This window comes from Gracilinanus agilis, chromosome 1 (assembly GCF_016433145.1).
Source record: "Gracilinanus agilis isolate LMUSP501 chromosome 1, AgileGrace, whole genome shotgun sequence".
Lineage (NCBI taxonomy): Eukaryota > Metazoa > Chordata > Mammalia > Didelphimorphia > Didelphidae > Gracilinanus > Gracilinanus agilis.
The window spans coordinates 671,613,399-671,635,373 of NC_058130.1; the positions used below are offsets into that span (position 1 = coordinate 671,613,399).

Consider the following 21,975-nt stretch of genomic DNA (forward strand, 5'->3'; position numbering starts at 1 on the left):
ATTTCTTTAAGTAAACAAAACACAACACTCCTGGTAGTTATCAAAATAATTCAGAGGTGCTTAAACAATATATCTGGTTATCTGCTATCGATGTGAGCAGATCTCAAGGAAGTATGACAATTTGATCCAGACCTCCCTTCTGGTCTTGATAAATGCCAGGGGAGCAACCCTGATGACTCATCTTTGCTTATGGTAGTCATTTACTTAGTCTGATTCATGCTCTTTGGAACAGCAGCCTCACCCAGGTAGGGCTGGGTGTTTCCCAGTGAAGGTTGTGGTGATACAAGGGCCTTATTTTATTTTTTTTTAAACCTTTACCTTCTGTCTTAGAGTCAATACTGCGTTTTGGTTCCAAGACAGAAGACTGGTAAAGGCTAAGGGAATGGGGGCTCATGCAGCTAGGAAGTGTGAGTTCAGCAGACCCTGGGTTTGAATCCTGCCTCTGACACTTTCCATTTATAGAAGCCTTGACAAGAAACTTGATGATCCTGGACCTCCATTTTCTCATCCGTAAAATGAGGGGTTTGAACTAAACTAAAGCCTTCAACTCAAACAAACAAATTGTCCTTATATATAATAAGGCTTCATCCAGCAGGATGAGAAGGAATAGAAAAGAGGGGCACAAACTGGACCTCACCTAGTTTTCTAGCCTTATTTTGCACAATGCCCCTTTTTATTTGCAATGCTCCAACCATATCATTTGTTTATTTTTTTTTCAGTTACACGTAGAAACAATTTTTGACACTTGTTTTATAACATTTTAGGATTCAGATTTTCTCCTTCCCTTCCCCTTTCTCTGAGGTAGTAAATAGTCTGCTATAGGTTATACCAGTGCTTTAATGCAATAGATATTTTCATATTACTCATGCTATGACAAAAGACACAGATCACACATACAATAACAAACTAATTAAGGAAACAAAGTGGAAGATGACATGCTTTGATCTGCAATCAGACTCCAACAGTTCCTTCTTTGTCTGTGGACAGAATTTTTCATATGAGTCAGTAGTCCAGGCATTTTGGACTACTCCCCATTTATCATATTGTCCAGGTCTTGCTTCCCTGTACATTCATGCCTGGTACCTGGGATGTCCTTCTTCCTTATGTCCACCTTCTATTAGTGCTCAGTATGGATGCTACCTCCTATATGCAATGGTTCCCTGATCCCCAGTCCCATACACACCCCTGAGCTCTGCCCACTTCACATTTTTCTAGAACCTTTGTCTGGATCTCTCTTTTCATCTTGTCACAACCTCCTTTATGCCATCCTTATTTAGACATGTGTTGACTTCTTCCTAGCTGAGTGGACACTGCTTGAATGCAGGACTTGGAAATAAAAGGCACCAGATAAATGCTCATTGATGTGAATTAGTGCCTTCTCAACTCCCCTGATTTCTCACCACAGAGATTCTAGTAGGACACCCAGAAGAGTAGATTCCAGGTGTGAGAATCAAATGAGACAATGAGCCTGTGAAGATTCTGAAGATTAGTTCTATGCATAAGCAAGGGATTAATGTTACTATCATTGTTCTTATTCCTATTTATAAGAAGAGGAGACAGCAGACCCAAGTAGTGACTCACCTATAGTAGGCACTTAGTAAATGTTTACTGATTGATTGATTGATTGATAAATTCCTCATAAATACATGCATCAGCCATGGAGAGATGGCTGCATATGGAGGGAACTTATATGGAAAAGACACAAGGGAAGACACGTGGACAGGCTACATACATGGAGCGGTATATATAAAGAATATGAATTAATAGTACATATTGGGGGCAGCTGGGTAGCTCAGTGGATTGAGAGCCAGGCCTAGAGATGGGCGGTCCTAAGTTCAAATCTAGCCTCAGACCCCTCCCAGCTGTGTGACCCTGAGAAAGTCACTTGACCCCCATTACCCCCATTGCGTACCCTTACCACTCTTCTGCCTTGGAGCCAATACACAGTATTGATTCCAAGAGGGAAGGTAAAGGTTTTAAAAAAATAGTACATATTCATGGAGAGGCAACTTATACATCTGGCACTACAGGGTCTCCAATGACTTTTGATGAGGCTATTGTACTGCTCTTGCTGAGTCCATTCCCTATTGGGCATGGCATCCCTCCCCTGGACTTGTAGTATATGCTGGTGTCACCCGTCTTGGAGGGTGGCACTCCACTAATTTTGTAGTCACTACTCAGTGTTATTCTGCTGATTAGGTGGTTGCAGTTTTCCTCTGCTGCAAGTTTCTTGTTTTCATCTGGAATTTTCAGGACTATGTTAGACATCTAAGCTGGGGTGCAGTGATTAGAAAGACTTCTCCCTGATAAAGGCAAGAAAAAGTCATCATTAAAGACCACTAAATCCCCACTTTCCCTCAACTAAGGAGTCTGCCAAATAAAAGCAACAAGGTGCTCTCAGACTAAGATGATTGGTTTTTTAGGTCCATGTGCCATTGTACCAGAGTACTCTCTGATTTCGAGTTAGAAATTCTCTACATTTCCCTCTGGTTTGGTGTACAAATGAATTTGAGTCAAAATAAAAGCCAAGTGATGGAATGAAGAACATTGTCTTCCACCTACCTGGAATGAATCAGTGACTTTGTTGTGTGTAAGAAGTAATCTTTTAAGTAAAGCTCTAAGTTACCATCTGTTGTATTTGCTTCACAGGACTATTAAGATCCAAGAAAATGTATGTGAAAAAGTACTCTGCAAACCTTATAGCCTTTATACCCCAGTTATTCTAGTTCTGCCCTAGTTCTTTGCATATGAATGCTTGGTCTGTCCAAGTAAAATGTAAATCCATTAAGGGCTATTATTTTCTTTTTCTTTTCAACACTCTCATATGCAGGTGGGCTGATGATAATGATCTTTAAATAGGTATTGAGAGAAATAGAGAAAGATAAAGCATTTGTTAAGTTTGCTGTGTACCAGGCAGTAAGCTGAGAAGTGGAATACAAATGTGAGAAAAGGGAAAGGCAGTCCTGCCCTCAAGGAATTTACATTCTAATGAGGAAGGACACCACATAGAAGGGAACTTCAATGAGAAGGTATAGTGAAGTAGTGGTGGTCTTTGGCATCATGGGATACTCTGAATTTAAAGAAAAATGAGTTAGCGAAGGGAAGAATCATATATACCACCTGCTATGTGCCAGGCACTGTACTAATCACTTTGAACAATTATCATCTCGTTTGATCCTCAAAACAGTTCTGGGAGGTGGGTACTATTATCATCCCCATTTAATAGTAGTAAACTGAGGCAGACAAAGATTAAGTGACTTGGCCAGGATCACCTAGCTAGTAACTGTCCGAAGTCACATTTGATCTTGGGGCCAGTACTCTATCCATGCCATCAGATCCCCTTCAGAACGTACTTCAAGGAGCTTATAGGAAAGGAACGATCAAAATACCAGGTGACTTTCTGGGACTTGGTAGACATTCATTCATCAATTCATTCTTTCAGCAACATTAGACACTGGAACCTGAATTTAAATTCAGTGAGAGTTTAATGTATTTTCTATATTCTGTGTTAAAACCCTGGGGGAGTTATAAAGCTCAGGTAATAATAGCTGACATTTAAATAGCTGACATTTCTATAGTGCTTTAAGGTTTTGAAAAACCATTTTACATATGTTATTTCATTTTATCCTTACAACAAGCCTTGCAAGGCATTTACTATTATTATTCCAGGTTTTGATGCAAGGAATGAGGTTGGGAAAATTTAAATGACTTGCCCAGGGTCACACAGATTGAAGCAGGATTCAAACCTAGGTTTTTTTGATTCCACGTGCATTGCTCCATCCGTCACACCAAGCTGTCTTGTCTATATTCTTGCCGCCAAAAAACTTACAGCCCTCATGGATGGAGGTGAGGGGAAGATGTGTGTGTGCAGATTACTATTACGTACCACAATGTCATAACGAGATCTGAGAAGTCTCTCTAAAAAGTGCTGTGTGAGGTCTGAGAGGGAAGGATATTTAAGCCTTTCAACTTTCTCTTATTTTGTATAGAAAGACACTGATGGGAGTGAGGAGGAGATTCAGGGATGGCTTTACAGAAAAAGTATCCTTGGAGCTGTGCTTTATAGGATAAACAGGAATTCAGGAGGCAAACAGGGCCAGGGAGGGCATTTTAAGCATAGGGAGCCGTCTGAATAAATGTAAGAAAGGGGAAATGAGAATTGTTGCAATGGGATAGAGAGCAGACCCAACTGGCTGGAATAAGTAATATAGTTCATGGAAGGGCATAAAATGATATGTTTGGAAAGGTAGGATTGTAGAAGGATTTGAATCCCAGGCAAAGGACTTTGAATTTTATATGGAAGATAATAGGGAACTATTCAAGACTTTGGAGTGAAGAAGTGACTTGACCAGATGTGGATTGAATTGGAAGTGGCAGACAAGGGGAGGGAAGGGGGAGACTTGTTAAGGAGTTATAATACTGTAAGTAGGTGATAAGAGCCTCTACTATCCTTTCCATCTTTTCAGGACAAGTTCAGGAGCTCCTTCATATGAGTTCTTACCTTCCTTGGGTCTCTTTTAGGGTTGTGTGTGTGTGTGTGTCTTCCTGTGCAGCTTATCTTGTCATATTTTGAATTTGTATTAGCCATCCTCCTAGTTTATAAATTCTATGACAGCTGGGACCATGTATTATTAATCTTTGTAGATTCTTTGTGTGTGAATTTTCTCTCTCTATTTCTCTGTCTCTCCTCTTTCTCTCTCTGACTCTCTGTCTCTGTCTGTTTGTCTGTCTGTCTCTTGCCCTCTCTCCCTCCTCTATCTATATCTGTATATATAAAATACATACATACATACTATGTATGTATGTATGTATAATACACACTTACACATACATATAATTTTTATTGTCTAGTCATTCGGTCATATCCAACTATTTGTGATCCTATTTGGGATTTTTTTGGCAAAGATTCTGATGTAGTTTGCCATTTGCTTTTCCAGCAATTTAGGCAAATAGAGATTAGGTGACTCTCTCAGGGTCACATAGCTAGTGGGTGTCTGAGGCTGGATATAAACTCAGGTCTTCCTTACTTTAGACCTAGTGTGCTATCTACTCAGTCACCTAGCTCCTCCCCTCCCCTCCCCTCTCTGAGTCTCTCTGGGTCTCTGTCTGTCTGTCTCTTTTTCTGTCTCTCTCTGTCCCTCTGTCTCTCTTTCTCTCTATCTCTGTGTGTGTGCGTGTCTGTCTGTCTCTCTGGTCCCTCTGTCTGTCTTTCTCTCTCTATCTGTAAGTGTGTCTCTGTCTGTCCCTCTCTCTGTCCCTCGGTCTCTGTTTCTGTCCCTCTGTCTTTCTCTCTGTGTTTCTGTCTGTCTCTGTCTCTCTGTATCTCTCTCTCTCTCTCTGTGTCCCTCTGTCTTTCTCTCTCTGTCTCTCTAACTGTAAGTGTGTTTCTGTCTGTCTGTCTGTCTGTCCCTCTGTCTTTCTCTCTCTGTCTCTGTCTGTCTGTCTGTCTGTCTGTCTTTCTCTGTCTCCCTGTCTCTGTCTCTCTCTGTCTCCACCTACATATACATATATACACATACATACATACATATATACTCATATATACGCATACATATATCCATTATTTATATAAAATTTGGCTCTTGGCTTGATTGTCTGAGCCTTGTTGAATGGATGAAGGACGGAAGGCCAGTATAGATTGTGACTGACGGAAAGTCTGCTGATGCTCTAATTAGGCGTTCCCTGCCTGCCTACATACCATTGATTCAGGGATATGCTTGGCATCGGCTCATACCGTTCCATTTTTTGTGGGGGCATTTGCACCTCAGGAATAGGCACATGCTCCAAATCGGGGCTTGATTTAATGTTCTGTTGAGTGTCTAGGCTTGGGAAAGTGGTGAGAAAGTGTTAGGAATGCAGATTCAGCTCAAAAGTGTGTCCTGTGTATGTCGCCCTCCCTCCAGCTGGTTGTTAAACATTTGCCAGCAGGCTCCTGCTTTACTCTGAGGATTAGAACCCCGTCTTACTAACCAAGCTCTGGTAATGAGTTCCTGGTGCTGAGCCAGGAGGCAATAACAGCAGGGATGACATCCACTCACACTTACATATAGAATTGTACGGAGTGAAAGGGGAAGGGTCACTGGGGGATCTGGACGCTCGTGTCTTGGATGCCAGCAGCACCTGCCAGGGGGTTTGCTACTCAAGGCGGAAATGAGTCAAAAGGTTTAAAAACAAATGATGTGGAGCAGCAAGGTGGCACCGTGGATGTGACGCCCTGCCTGGAGACGGGAGGTCCTCGGTTCAAATCTGGTCTCAGATACTTCCCAACGGTGTGACCCTGGACAAGTCACTTAACCCCCATTGCCTAGCCCTTACCGCTTTTCTGCCTTGGCACTGATGCTTAGGATTAATTCTAAGACAAAAAAGAATTATGTTTCATCATGGAGGTATGGTAAACCGAAGGACCCCTGGACTTGGGAGTCAGATGATGGGATGGAGAGTGCAGAGTTTGAGTCCTGCCTTGACTTTGGTGCATCCTTGGGCAACTGGGCCTCCATTTCCCTATCTATTAAATGGGAACATTATCCTCGAGCTCTCTGCTTGATAGGTTTGCTGTGAGAAGTGTTTGAAAGAACAAAAGCTTTCTGTTTTTTAATTGCTGTAGAAACAAATGTTATTCTCATGAGAGGGCAGACTGCTTAGTGAAGAATTTTCAGGGGGGCCAGCTGGGTAGCTCAGTGGATTGAGAGCCAGGCCTGGAGACAGGAGGTCCTGGGTTCAAAACTGGCCTCAGATACTTCCCAGCTGTGTGACCCTGGACAAGTCACTTGACCCCCATATTCTAGCCCTTAACACTCTTCTGCCTTGGAGCCAAAACACAGTATTGACTCCAAGATGGAAGGGAAGGGCTTAAAAAAAAAAGAATTTTCAGATTTTACATGTGTGTGTTTCCTGTGACTCAGCTAGATTATAATCTCCAAGTGGGCACTAACAGCCTCAGGAGAATGGTAGCAGCTTTATTGTATTCCAAACTTAAAGGTCTGCTGAAGGTTTTCTCAACATTCTTTCATCTTTTCGAATCTTCAGATGATATTTTATTTTATAATGTGCTTGTTTATCTCCAAACATGCTTTATCACCCCTATTGGGTTCTAAGCAGTAAAAAGGGAAAGGGAATAAGTCAGCCACTGATGTTCAGCCATTTCAGTCATGGCTGACCCTTTCTGATCCCATTGGGGGTTTTCTTGGCAAAGATACTGGAGCAGTTTGCCATTTTCTTCTCCAGCTCATTTTACAGATGAGGAAACTGAGGCAAGTGGTATGAAATGACTTGCCATGGGTCAGGCAGCTAGAAATATTGATTATTTCCTTCTCCAGCTCATTTTATAATGAGGGAACTGAGGCAAATGGGGTGCCAGTTATCATCACCGCAAACTCCTTAGGGGAAGGACCAGTGTCTCATATATCTTTTTATCTCCCTTAGAATCTAGCAAAAAAAGGGACTTGCACATAGTAGAGAATCATTACAAATTTATTAAACAAATGACATTTTTTCCTTATGAGTATTTTAGTGGGTTGTATGATTAGCTTTTGATTTTACATTGATTAAAGTTCCACCTCTATCTTTTCCCTCCCAGAAAAAACATCCTTTATAATAAACATTTAAAAAGGAAAAAAAGTGGGGGAGAAAGAAAAAAAATTCAGTAAAACCAACTAGAATACAGAAAAATATGATGTTATATGCAATATCACTATTATATGCAATTTCACACTTGCAGACTCTCCACCTTTTCAAACAAATGTTGTTGTTTAGTTGTTTCTATTTGTGTCTGACTCTTTGTGACTCCTTTTGGGGTCTTCTTGGCAAACGTATTTGGAGTGGTTTGCCATTTCCTTCTCCATCTCATTTTTACAGATAAGGGATTGAGGGAAATGGGATGAAGTGATTTGCCCAGAGTCACACAACTCACAGGTGGTCTGGAGGCCAGATTTGAACCTCAGGTCTTCCTGTCTTCAGGCCCATCACCCAATCCACTGTGTACCCCTTCAAAGGCGTAGGGGGGAGGCATTTTCTCACTTGTCTTCTTTGATGTTGCCCTTGTCCTTTTGAATAAATGAACCTCAGAGGATGCTAGTAAACCCTCTTGGTTAGTAATAGGAAATTGGTTAAGTATTTCTAGCTAAGTGATTTACTAACTAATATCTATCTGATTGATTAAGCATAATTCCTTCTCCCAGCTCTCGCGATTCATGTCACACGTGTTCCATTCTCAGGTTAGGGGAGATTCTGAAATTGGTGGCTGAGTCAAGCTTAAAACTAGTGGAAAATGCAATCCTGCTCTCCTACTGAGAACTCCCTCACATAATTACCGTAAGCTTTTCAGAGAACAGAATAGTAATACTGAGTCTTTAGGAAGACAAAATGCCAAGTAAAATGTGAGCTCCTTGACAGTAGTGACTGGTTTATTTTTTAAGCCCTGAGTTAGGTAAAAATAATCGTAAACATTCCTTTTTTTTTTTTAATTGAGTTCTGAATTCTCTGCCTCTCTCCTTTCCCACTTTGCTGGGACATATTATTATTGTTGTTATTATTGTTGATTTGTATGCTCAGCACCTTAACACAGATCTAGGCACAAAGAGGGGACTGCCAAACATCCTTTGCCCTGGAAGCGATCTGAGTTAACACACTCCACATGTAATAACAGTGTGGAAAGGAACACCTCATTGGTAAATAGAAATGAATTTCCCATTAAGTCAGAAGCAACTGAATCTCCACATACAAGTCACCAAATAGCTTTAATTCTACCTTCATTCTATATCTTGTCTGGTCCCTCTCTCTCTACTTCTACTGCTATCCCTCATCACCTTTCACTTTGGCTATTAGCAATAACCTCCTAACTGGTTTCTCTCTCTTTGCCAATTTACCCTCCCTGGATCAGCCCAATTCATATTCCTAAAGCAGGAGTCTGATTTTGCACCTCCTCTTCCCAGATAACTTCAGGGGATCCCTCTTGCTTTTAGGAAAAATTATCGTCTTCTCTTTGGCTTTTAAAGCTCGTCACCATCTGGAATTTGCTTTCCTTTCTAGGCTTTTTGCTTATTATTCTCTTTCACACACTTCACATTCCAGACAAATTCTTTTTTTTTTTTTGCCATATAAATGAACCACACATGATTTTTTTTTATTTCCTGTAATTTTTCCTTTGTATAAGCTGTTCATTATGTCTACAATATAGTCTTTCTTCATTTTTCCCTCACAAAATTCCCAGATTCCTTCAAAGCTCAATTCCAATCTCATATCTCTTTGGAAATTACACTGCATATGTTTTTAAAAGGATGCACGTGTTGTTTCCTCCCAACATCATGTAAGCTCTTTGAGGATAAGGATGAGTTTTGTTTTTATGTCCCTAGCGCTAACACAATGTTAGAACTAAAGCAGCCATTTAATAGATGTTTATAGGCATTTTGCCTTTTCTTGATGACTCCCCAAAGAAAGTGAATATACTTCAAAAGAGCTCTAATTGCTAGGAAATTTTTCTTTACATTAAATCTAAATCTTCCTTTCTGTACCTTGATTTATCATTGCTGGTTCTGCTTTCTAAGGTCAAATAACCATAATATAAAACATTTACATAAAACATTAAAAGTCTGTGCCAGGCATTGTGCTAAGTACAAATATTGTCTGGTTTTATCCTCCTAACAACTCTGGGAGTTATATTTTAGTATTGTGTTTTACTTCAGGGATGTAAAAATAAAATCATTTGTATATGCAAAGAGCTTATATTATTTTGGGAGGAAACAACACATACATACATTAAAAAAAACATGTACTTGAATTGGGCTTTGAAGGAATCCAGTGATTTTGTGAGGGAAAGATGAAGAAAGAGTATTACTTGATACTATTATTATCCCCATTTTACAGATGAGGAAATTGAGGCAAACAAAGGTTGAGTGACTTGCTCTATGCCACACAGCTAGTAATTATATGAATCTGGATTTGAACTCAGGTCTTCTTGATTCCAGGCTTGCCACTCTATCCACTGAGTCATTTAACTGCCTCCAAATGGGAATTCAAATAGAGTAGGTCTAATTCTTCTTCTTTGTGACAAATATTTGAACATAGTTAATCATGTCAATTTCTGCCCCCATCCTAGTTTTATTTCTTTAAGGCTAAATATTCACAGTTTTCCCTTAATTAATCCTTTCAGGGAATGAAATTAAAGGCTTTCACATCCTATTTTTATTCCCCTAGACTCTTTCAAGTTTATAAATGTCTTTCCTAAAATGATATACGAAAAATTATTTAACCATAAAATGGCACTGATAGAGACACTCTTCTAATCCTCTTCAGCAAAAAAGAATCTGCTACTGGGAAGTCCCATGCTTTCCCTGCTGGTTTACACGTGACCAACTTATTTTAAAGCATAAGTGGCCTTCTTTCCCTCATCTTGTAGGGGGGCATTAATCCAAATTGTTGTAGAGAAGCGATAAGGAAAACCCAATCACAAAGGAGCTCTGAGCCCCTACCTTCTGGTCACATTCTACTTCTTTGAATTTGCCATATTTCAGTTAATCCTCATCATGGGATCCTGGAAGAATGAGTTTATTTTCTATATAATAATAAGTACAATAATAGCTAATATTTATATATATATATATATATACATATATATATATATATATAGCACTTACTATATTCCAGGCACCATGCTAAGCATTTTATAATAATGTCTCATTTGATCTTTACAAAAACTTTGGGAGGTAGAAGCTATTGTTCTGCCCATTTTACAAATGAGAAAACTGAGGCAAACAGACTTGCCTAGTGTTTAAGGGCAGATTTCAACTCAGGTTTCCCTGACTCCAGGCCCAGCACTCTATCTACTAATCACCTAGCTATTCCCTTCCCCTCACAACCCCCCTGCCAAAACCAAACAGATAAACATATATGGATATTTTGGAAAGGTATTAGAGCACCATAAGCCAATAAGCAGTGCATATTCACAAGAAAACAGTGCATAATAATAAAACATCTACCAAATGGCTGTTAGTCTACTCCTTCAAAGACCTCAGAAATCCTAAACATGGGGGTTGCTTTAAATCCAAGTTTTCTAGGAAATGCAGAAATGCAGGATAGATTCCTCTTAAAAGCAGGTAAAGAAGTACATATAACACAGCACAGTTTAATATTTGATTTTGGACTTAGTCATCCAACGTTAGATCCTGGGGAAAACACTCTAAATAAACACTGTACCTGATATTCATAGCACTGGGAAGAGAAATGGAATAGTAATGAACTCAGGAGAAGACCAAAGTCTTTCTCAGTCCAAGATATTCTATTCCTAGTTAGGTCCTCCATTTTCTTATAGTTTTTTGGTCATTCCCAGGCATGTCTAACTCTTCATGACCTCACCTGGGGTTTTCTAATCAAAGACAATGGAATGGATTGCCATTTCCTTTTCCAGTTCATTTTATGATAAGAAAAGTAGGCAAACAGGGTTAAATGATTTGCCCAGGGTCAACAGCAAGTAAGTGTGTGATTTGTGTGTGTGTGTGTGTGTGTGTGTGTGTGTTTGAAATTGGGAAGATGATACCTCATCTACTGCACCACCTGGTGGTCCCCAACTTCTTCTGACTACGTCTAGGACTGCATCTTTCATCATGGAACGGGGTAGGCAGGTCCAATGACGAGTCATGGTAACTAGAAGCTGGCTACCTCTCTTGTGTAGACACCCCATCCCAGCTCTTGAATTTATGTCTCTCCTTTGCTATTACCATTTCCTAGCCAAGTCCCTACCCCTGTACATCAGCAGGATGGAGATGGGGATGACAGAATCACAGGAATATGGAATCTCCAGGTCCTTGCAGTCTTCCATTTGGGAAGAAGACAGGGATGCCATTCTGAACTATTCGATAAGTGAGGGAACTAATGTTCCAAGAGAAGGGAAGTAGCTTGTATTAGACCACACTTTAAATACTCACTGTCAAGCTTACATGCTGCTGCTCCATTGGGAATTTTGATTATTGCATTATAAATCCTTTTTTCTTTAAATTCTTAAAGAACATGATAATCACGGGAAGGTAGTATGAGACTAGGGGTCAAGATCACCAAGTTAATAAGAGGAAAAAGAGGAAGGTAGGTGGACACGCTGCGCAGCTGGGTCTCATGGGATGTCTCACATCTGAGTCTTTTTAGAACCATTACAATTCTCAGTTTCTCAGGTTCGTTTACTTAAAGGGTGATTAGGCTCTGGGAAAATGATTCATACTAACCAAACTACAAATCACTGATAAACCAGCAGGCTGATCCATTAATTAGCAATGATGGATACATTTGGACTGGCAACTAGAGCCTCTGATTGCTATAGAAATTCCTCCTGAAAAAAAAAAAGACTTTCTTATATACAGTGGGAGAAATATAAAATTTAAATAAGATGAGTTCTGGGTCCTCATGGAGCTTTTAGCCTATTAATATTAAAGCAGAAGGGGATTATAGGGACCATTTAATCCAACCACTTCGTTTTGCAGGTATGGAAACTGAGGTGAGATTTTGGGCAAGTCATTTCATCTCTATGTTCCTTTAGCTTTCTTTTTTAAAATTAAGTTTAATTAATTGATTAATTAAGAATATTTTTCCAAGATTATATGATTCATGTTCTTTCCCTCCCCTCCTCCTACCCCACTTCTGCAGCCAGTGAGCAATTCCAATGATTCCTCTATCTTTTTTTCGTTCTTTATCTTTCAAATAACAAGTCTGGACAAGATCCCTTCTGGCCCCAAATTCTATGATTATTGGTCCAGAGAAATTGAGCTATTTGCTCATGCTCTGAGAAGCAGATTCATGATCAGAAGTCAGTTCTCTTTCCTTCATTGTACCCAACTGTATGTGACTTAAAATTTTTCTTGATAGAAAAATGTTTCAAAAGTGAGAATTATACTAGCCTAAAAGAAAGGCACCTTTCCGTTCATTTTCTATCTGGCTTGTGCGATGCTGGGTTTTCTGTTCACTGCCTTGACTGAACAGCCATGGAATGCCAGAAGCCAGCTAGGTAGAGGCAGCTACATCTTAAACACTGATATGGAGAAGGGAGAAAAGTATAGAACAAAGGTCGTTGCCAGGGAGGGAAACACCACAATATGGGAGAGACTACCAGAAACCTGCCTTCCTCTAGCATCACAGACCTTGGAGGTTTCAGGCCAGTTGAGTTTCTGCTAGGGACATTATTCTTGCAAATACAGGAGCAGCAGGAACAGAGCTTCTGCCCCTCCTTCCCTACTGTCCACAGACGTGGTGAGTATGAAAGATTTTTAAATGAGTAAGGAGCTTGGAGTGTCTGGGAGATGGGTGTTCTGTATGGATAAGTAGGATTTATTACTAGAATCCTAATTAATGAAATTTTATTCCCTACCCCTACCTTGACTATACTAGAGCCTACCTGGTGCTGATTGTTTTTTGATCTAATCTTAGAGGTACTCTGTCTAATTTAGATTGTTTAAATCTTAAGGTAGATAGTAAGTAGGGACACAGAATGGTAAGAACATTGGTTTGGGAATCACAGTTCTACCTATGAGTCCCTGGGTAAGTCATTTAACTTTTTTTGGGTTCAGTTTCCTCAGTTATAAAACCAAGTGGGGGGAACAATTAGAATAAATGATCTCTAAATAGTTTTGGAGAAGGGATGCTTGGATTTTTTCCTTAGGCCACCAAAATTTAGGGCTTTCTGACAACCTTTACTCTATTTCAATAGTTTGATATTTAGTTAGAAAGAAAAATTAGTTGAAGTGGAAAGCTTCCAGAGAGCCCACTTCCTTCCATCTACCTCAAAGTGCCAGAGGCGGTCTCCAACTCCTCCTCCACAATTTGCCTTAAAAAAGTTGACTTTAGGATGGCTTCCTGAGGCTTACACTAGGACATAGTTTATGGAATTTTCCCCAGGGTTTTTCCTGCTAGGTATATGTCTCATTCTGAAATGCTTTCCAGTTCCAAATTTTATGATCTTCTTTTAATAGCTAGCATTAATACACTACAAGAGGTTTTCAATGCACTCTATTTTATTTATTTGATCCTCTCAACAGCCATATTTATTTCCATTTATATCAAAGAGACCTTGATTCCTTAGTTTTCTCAATTGTAAAATGGAGATAGTAATAGCACCTACCTTACAGAGTTGATACACTCCAAAAAAGTGCTTAGCACATTGCCTGGCAAACAGGAAGTACTAGATAGAGGTTTATTCTCTTCTCCTTTTCCCTTATAATGTTGTTGTTGTTGTCTTCATTGGTCAAATGGGAATGACACCCTCCTCTCCAAACTGCTAGTTTCTCCCCCTAAAAATGACCATGTATTTATGTTGTAAGCACTTACCATATACTTACTTTTATAGACAGTTCTGGGTACGTCTCCCCTTCTAGAATGTAGGTTTCTTAAAGGTAGGTGCTGTTCCATGTAAATCTTTGTTTCCCTAGGACCTAGCACAATTTCTGGTCCAGAGTAGTTAATCAGTAAATGCTTACTGATTAGTCAATTAATTACTATCCCTCATAGCACTTCTTAGATGATCAAAAGCATTGGGAAAGTTCTTTGGGACATCAGAAACATTGTATGAATGTGAGAGACTCGAAGTTGCTTCTTTGGGAATATTTACATGTAAAGTCATTGCCACTTTAGAGACTTCGGTTTTAAAATACGGATAAAAAGTGATTTATCCATAAGGGGCATTGTGCTTTTATAGATATGATGGCTATTCTTTCCATGAATTGGAACACAAAAAAATTCTTGTTTCATTTGGGATGCTACAGAAGTGTGCTGATCAATATTTAATAGCCAACTTTTAAAAATGGTTCAAGGTACACTTTTAAGATTAATATGTACGGGCGGACTCAAGATGACCACTTAGAAGCAACAAAAATCAATTCCTTGGTGAAAACCCTTCCACATCAATCAAAAACAAAGTGCTTCAAGGGGGGATGGAAAACCAAATCTAACAAGAAGACAGAGCTGGGGGACCCTCATGCTCCATTCAACCTAAAAGGTACACAGAGAAAGTTGAATTCTCAAGTTTAAATAAAATAAAGAAGGAAGGTCCCAAGATGCTTCCCCCACTTACCATGCTGAGACTGGGAGTTTGGGGGATGGTGGGGGGATCTCAAGGGGTTGGATCTCCAACCATGATGGAGTGCCTTGCTACCACAGCTCCTTGAAGCTCAGGATTCTTACCACAGCAGGCAAGGAGGCAGCTGGAGGAGAGAAGCGAAGAAGAGGGCAGGCTGGTTGCAGCCTTCTGCCACCACATCTCCATCTTGGGCCTCTGCCTCTGGAAGCTTTGGCCTCAGGGTACATTCAATTCTGCAGATCAGCTCTACTGGCTTAGGGCAGGGACTCAGTCTCTTGGAGCTGGCAGAAGACCAGAGGAGCAAGAGTGCAGAGTGTACAGAGAGGTAGCCTTGCCTGCAAGACAGAGCTACCTATTGCTCCTGCGATTAATTGATCCAAACTGAAAGCCTTTGCTGGTCACAGGGGAAAATCTGGCCTTAGGGCACATTAATTCAACTGGTCAGCTCCATCAACCTAATCCAGTTAATCAGCTGAGCAGAGAAGAAGCTCCTTCAGGTCAGAAAAGCCCAAACTCTCAGAACCAGCCTCTTGAGCTTCCTGAAATTTATGCTTTTTCCTTTTTTTTTGTTTCTTTTGTTTATTATTCTGTTAACTCTTAACTCCAGCCTCAGTTTCTAGATTGGGGGACACATTATTAGGTCATACCTACCTTCTTGTATGAGGTAGCTTGACGCTTCTTGGTCTGGTCTCCTCTGTAGGCCGGATGCTGTTGCCTTTGTTGTTCTGAAAGTTGTAGTTAGGATTCTCCTCTGCATAATTAGAAAATCTTGTACCATTGAACTACATTGCCCAGCATCCCCATCCTCTTTCATCCCCACCTTGCATTCTTGCCTATTGTATATAGTTGTGTGTCTCTCTACCTCTCGTTCTCTTTCCCATGTGTGTGGCTGGGAAAGCTGGCTTTTTACTCTAGCTTTTTATTTTAGTTATTATTAATAAATCTTATTAAATATACTTGGAGATATTTGGATATACTTTTGAAGCTTACACCTCTGATTTCTACAGGAAACCCTGGCTTTTGCCTTCCTGGTGCCTTGATGCAGCTTTGGGTTTTGGCCTCTTTTTTGTTTCTTCTCTTCAGACAATCCCTAGTAGGAAGTTGACTCTATCCCTTTCTGTGGCCCTGACAGGTTGACTGTGATGGTAACAGCCCTCCTGCAAGACCCCTGAAGTCTTTTTGCCCAAATTCTAGGCTGTCTCTGTCTCTAGTGGTGACTCCAGAATGGGCTTCCTGGCCAAAATCTTTTTTCCCCTTACTTGTCTCTACTTACAATGTCTTCAGGTTTCTGGCCTTCTTCTTGTGCAGTTCTAGATTAGTTGGAGAAACTTACAATCACTCCTCTTTGGTTTTCCAAAAATTTGGCTATCACATTCCTGGGCATTTTCGATTAGCAATAACTTCTAGATCTTTTTTTTCTATTTGCTTTCTGATTCTAATCTGTGATTTAGGACAATTTTTTGATGATTTTGTCGAGGCTACTGCAATATTCCAGGTGTGAGAGGTTGAAGATCTAAAACGGGGGTGGTTTCCATTTTATTGAAGAGTTACATCCTATTCCAATATGTCACCCTCTAAGAGTGAGTAAAGTTCAGGTGAAGCCTAGTGATAATTTTATCCTCACATTTGTAAGGGTTAAAAATTAAAGGTTGGATTAAATGTATAAAAATATGGTTTCTGAAAATATATTACTCAGTCAGGATGACTTTTTATGGTAGTTTATTTACAAAAAGAAAAAAGAGTGAAAGTAAGGAAATGAGAGAGAATAGATAATTACTCTGGACCAAGAAGGGCTTTCAGAGGCCCCAGTAAGGAGGGGCCCAGAGGTAAATTAAACAAGGGTTCTAGTCATAAGACCTCCTCTAAGAGGAAGGGCCTCTCCTGGGGCTAGTACCTCCAGAAAAGCCAGGAAAAGGAGTCAGCCTTTTCATTCGCCCACATGGTAGTTCAAAGGGTGAGATTCAAGAATAGTCTCACCAAATTTCAGATCTCAGGTCCAGGAAGCAGATCCTTCACCAGCCTCCAACTCAAACTCCAACTACAAGTGGAACTTCAAACTCTGAAGAACTGTGAAGAACCCTTCATAGGAAGTTGCCACTGCTTTTAAAGATGCTTCTTCACATCACTTCCTGTGCATTCCTTCCACTTTACGTGGACCAAACTGAGCTTTAGCTTTGCTTAGGACTGTCCAGGGGTCAGTTATTTCTGATTCATCACACATTATAGAACATGTGGGTCATAGACCTCCCCATACTTAAGGATGAGTGGGGTCTATACACTTCTAGTGATTAAATCTAAAAGTGGGCAAGGGGAGAGTTAACCCATCTTCACACATTTAAAATCTTTAAATATTTAATTGATTTTTTTGCTTGTTTTGACATCACCTTCATTTCTAAATATATGCTTACCTGTTCCACCCCCTACATAGTAAGCCATTCCTTGCTACAAAGAATAACAAGGAAGAAGGAAAAAAGCAATTCAACAAAATAAGCCAAAACAATTGCCATGTCTAGCAACATATGCAATATTCTACACTGTCAATTATTGTTCAGTTTAGTCTTGTTGGGTTCTTTGTGACCCCATTTAGAGTTTTCTTGGCCAAGGTACTGGAGTAGTTTGCCATTTCCTTTTCTAGATCATTTTACAGGGGAGGAAACTAAGGCAAATAGAGGTAAGTGACTTGTCCAGGGTCACCCAGCTAGTAAGTATCTGTGAGGCCGGATTTGAACCTAGAAAGACAAGTCTTCCTGACTCCAGGCTCAGCACACTTTCCATTGTCCCACCTAGGTGCTACACCATAAATCTCTTAGTGAAAATAAAGCAGGGGAGGTGCATTTTCTCATCTCTTCTGAAGGTTTGTCCAATATGATTTTAAGGCATTCAATTTCAGTTTTTATAATTGTTCTTTCATTTTAACTTGTTGTATTCATTGTGTTGCTTTCCTGTTCCTGATGATTTTATATCAGGTTTTCATATTTGTGGTTTCTTGTCACAGTCACGTTCTAGTATGTTTGTTCTTATACCAGGATTTCCCAGTGGATGGGCACTTACTTTGTTTCCAATTCTTTGCTACTATAAAAAATGTTGCTAGGAATAAATTGGTGTATTTGGAACTATTTTGTCTCCCTGTCTCTGGTCTCTTTAGGGCATAGAACTAGCATTAGGATCTAGGAGCTGGGAAAAGTTCTGTTTAAGTTCTGCTGTATGACCATGGGCAAGCCATTTAGTCTCTTAGTACTGGCTGATCTGCATAGGTGGAGGGAATTTTCATGCAAGAAGTTTTCCACATGGCTGAAATCATAGGTCCCAGGACTAAAAAAGACCCTAAAACTCTTCCTTCACATACATACATACACACACCCAATATAGTGAAGATAACAGAGATAATAGGAAATATAATCCCTGCCTTACAGAAGCTACATCCTACTAGGGTTTTAACAGAGTTAGCATTTATAGAGTGCTTTAAGATTTGCAAATAATTCTAGTAGGGAGAGTGCTATCATTATTTCCATTTTACATATGAGGAAACTGAAGCTAATAGATGTTACTTAAATGTATATAGTTAAACATGTGAACCATTTCCCAACTGATAAATGGTCAAAAGAGACAGCATTTTTGGATAAAGAAATCAAGCCTATATGTAACTTCAAAAATATGCTCTAATGAAATGCTCTAAATATTGAACATATTTCTAAAAATGCCCTAAATCATTATTAATTAAAGAAATACAAATCAAAATAGATATATTAAATGGCATGCTCAGGGACACCTAATTAGTGGATGTCTGAGGAAGGCTTCACATTGTTTTTTTTTTTTCTGTTTTGTTTTTTGTTTTCTGACTCCAGAATCTAACACTTTAAACACTGTGATACGGGATCTTCACCCTGCACCTGTACTGGAAAAGTATAATCATTTGAGGAGGGGGAAGAGCATATTCACAATTAGGGTTTCTCACCCCTATGAGGTGGCACCTGAACTAAACCTGGAAAGATTTTGGATAATGGGGGCAGCTTGGTGACTCAGTGGATTGAGAGCCAGAGGGTTCAAATCTGGTCTTAGATACTTCGTATGGGTGACCCTGGGCAAGTCACTTCACCTCCATTGCCTAGCTCTTCCCACTTTTCTGCCTTGGAACCAATACACAGTATTGATTCAAAGATGGAAGGTAAGGAGTTAAAATGATATACTAGGTGTCCTTGGAGGTGCAAATGAAAAGGAAAACATTCTGAAACCAGACATGTTCCTGGCAAACATTTGATGCCAAGACTGAAATACTGGATCTCCCCTGGAAGTTCAGGCAGGAGATTTCTGAGCCTTCAAACCTGCTTATTTCTTCAGTACTGTTCCTTAAGGGTAGAAGAAGGAGACAGCTGTGATTAAACCAGCCCCTGAAGCTGCTCTGGCAGGGGTTTTTCTCCACAGGGAATATTTTTCCAAACCTTCCTTTTGATGTGCCTTTCTTGGCTCTGTTATTTCTCTAATCCAGGGAAGGAAGCCTCAGGGAGGACCGATGTGCTGAGAGCTAAGGGGTGCGAGGGACAGAGAAATGGCTAATACAAGGGAATATCTGAAATCCCGTCTGTGTTTATTATTGGATGACTGTCATAAAACAGGGACTCGGCGATGCCTGCTTGTTCATGGTGGGGAATGCTGAAAAGAGGCATAGGAGAGAAAAGAGGTTTGCTAAGTGCTCACTAGAGAGAGCTGGAACAATATTCCCTTCTTCCTCCCCAAATGTCCAGAGGGGAAAATTCTTAAGGATTGAGAGGAGTTATTTATTTATTTTCCTTCAGTAAAGATCACTAGGAGTGAGGAGAGAAAAGGCAAATAAGGTCAAGGTTGAGAACTAGAGGCAGGGCTGGGAGGAGGAATTCAGGGGGAACAACCAGAGCAGCATCCACTTGTCAATCGTTTTGAGGACTTTTGCAGCTACAAGGGCTGGAGTATCAGATTATTTTAGGATCATGTTATCCACATGGTGGACTAGAGTTAAACCCCCTAGAGCAAGCTGTAAGATCATGGGTTTAAGGTTTAGAGATCAACTAGTTCATTATTTTTATATTAGAAATAAAGGTGGCACAGCTGGGTGGCTCAGTGGATTGAGAGCCAGGCCTAGAGTTGAGTGGTCTAGGGTTCAGATCTGACTTCAGACATTTTCTAGCTGTGTGATCCTGGGCAAGTCATTTAACCTCATTTGCTAGCCCTTACTGCTCTTCTGACTTAGAATCGATACTTAGTATTGATTCTAAGATATAAGGTAAGAGATTTTTTTTTAAAAAAAGGAAAGAATAGGGGGCAGCTGGGTAACTCAGTGGATTGAGAACCAGGCCTAGAGACGGGAGGTCCTAGGTTCAAATCTGGCCTCAGACACTTCCCAGCTGTGTGACCCTGGGCAAGTCACTTGACCCCCATTGCCTATCCTTAGCACTCTCTGCCTTGGAGCCAATACTCAGTATTGACTCCAAGATGGAAGGTAAGGGTTTAAAAAAAAAAAAAAGGAAAGAATGCTAGAACTGAAGACAGATTATCTGAATTGGAATCTCAGTTTTGCCAACTATAACCTGCCTGACTTAGAGCAAGTCACTTAATTTCTCTGGGCCTTAGTTTCCTTCGTTGTAAATAATGACACTGGAAATGATGACCTCTAAGAATTCTCCCACCCTTAAGTTTATGATCTTGTTTTCTCTATAAGAACAGTTTCCGTATCTTTAAAATGAGGAAATTGGGCTAGATAATCATGAAGGATCTTTATGACTAAAATTCTAGGAATCCAAGAGGGATGATTTAGAATCTCAGAGCTGGAGAGGACAATATTGATGTCTTAGACCAATCTTTTATTTTACAGATGAGAAAACTAAAGCTTGAGCTTTCTCCTTCTCTTGCCACATGTCTTCTCTTTTATATCATTGTAAACATCTCATATGTACCCAAATGGACACATGCCATCTTCTCCCCCCACCCAAATGGAATGTATGCATCTTGGCAGGGACTATAGGGACTGGTGAGTTTGGGTTGTTGTTGTTGGTGACCTTTTTATTCTCAGTTCTTGGCATGGTATTTGACATGTGCTCAATAAATACTTGTTTTCTGATTGAGAAACATCATAGCTACCAACCCCAGCAGATCCTTTACAATATGATGGAAAAAACGTTGGACTTGGAGTCAGAGAACTAGCATTCTACTTATGTGACCTTGGGCAAGTTTTTTTCATTTCATCATTTTTTTGCTTCTTTTATAAAATGGGTGAGTTAGATTGCATGTCCTCAGAGGTCCTGTGTAACTATCATTCTATGATGCTAAGTTCCTCCTTGCTTGAATGCCATGGAAGAATATTGGTGTTTAAAAGTTTCCCCAATTCAAATTCAAGCCTCTCTTCCCTCCTTATTCAGATCTGGACCTAGTTCACAATCTATCAGCAGTTTTTGACCAAGATACAAAATGCTGTTTGGCTAATTTTGTGAGCCATTCATTCAACGGCATATCATTGTCTGGATAATAGACATTTTCTATCCACTTAGTATTATGTGTGTGGATAGTTAGGGCAAAAATCTATTGAGTGGTTTGCAATTTCATGTATAAAGTTTTGCAGTGTTGCAGGGCTTAAATTAAATCAGTACAATGTCACCCACTAATAGGAGCATTCAAAAGACCTCACTATATATGGGGAGAAATATGGATAGTTTAGATACAAATCAGCCCCTGGCCTCCTGGAACTCATATGTGCACAGACAACTATAAGAAACAATATCAAATGTTAAGTGCACTAGGTACAAACCACAGTGACCTACATAGAAGGTTTGAGAAGAAAGTAAACCATTATCTCTGATGAAGATGGGTTTGAAAGGTTATTTGTTGGTGATAACATCTTCATCATTCCATATGAGGTGAAGCCTCCATTTGAACTCTCACAGCTATGATAAAGGATT

The 21,975-nt window shown here is 39.9% G+C and overlaps 1 pseudogene; it reads right to left on the reverse strand.

Moving 5' to 3' along the window:
* The window catches only part of LOC123255449, a 102,545-nt pseudogene extending 85,060 nt beyond the window's left edge, over positions 1-17,485 (reverse strand).
* Between the last annotated feature and the right edge of the window lie 4,490 nt (positions 17,486-21,975).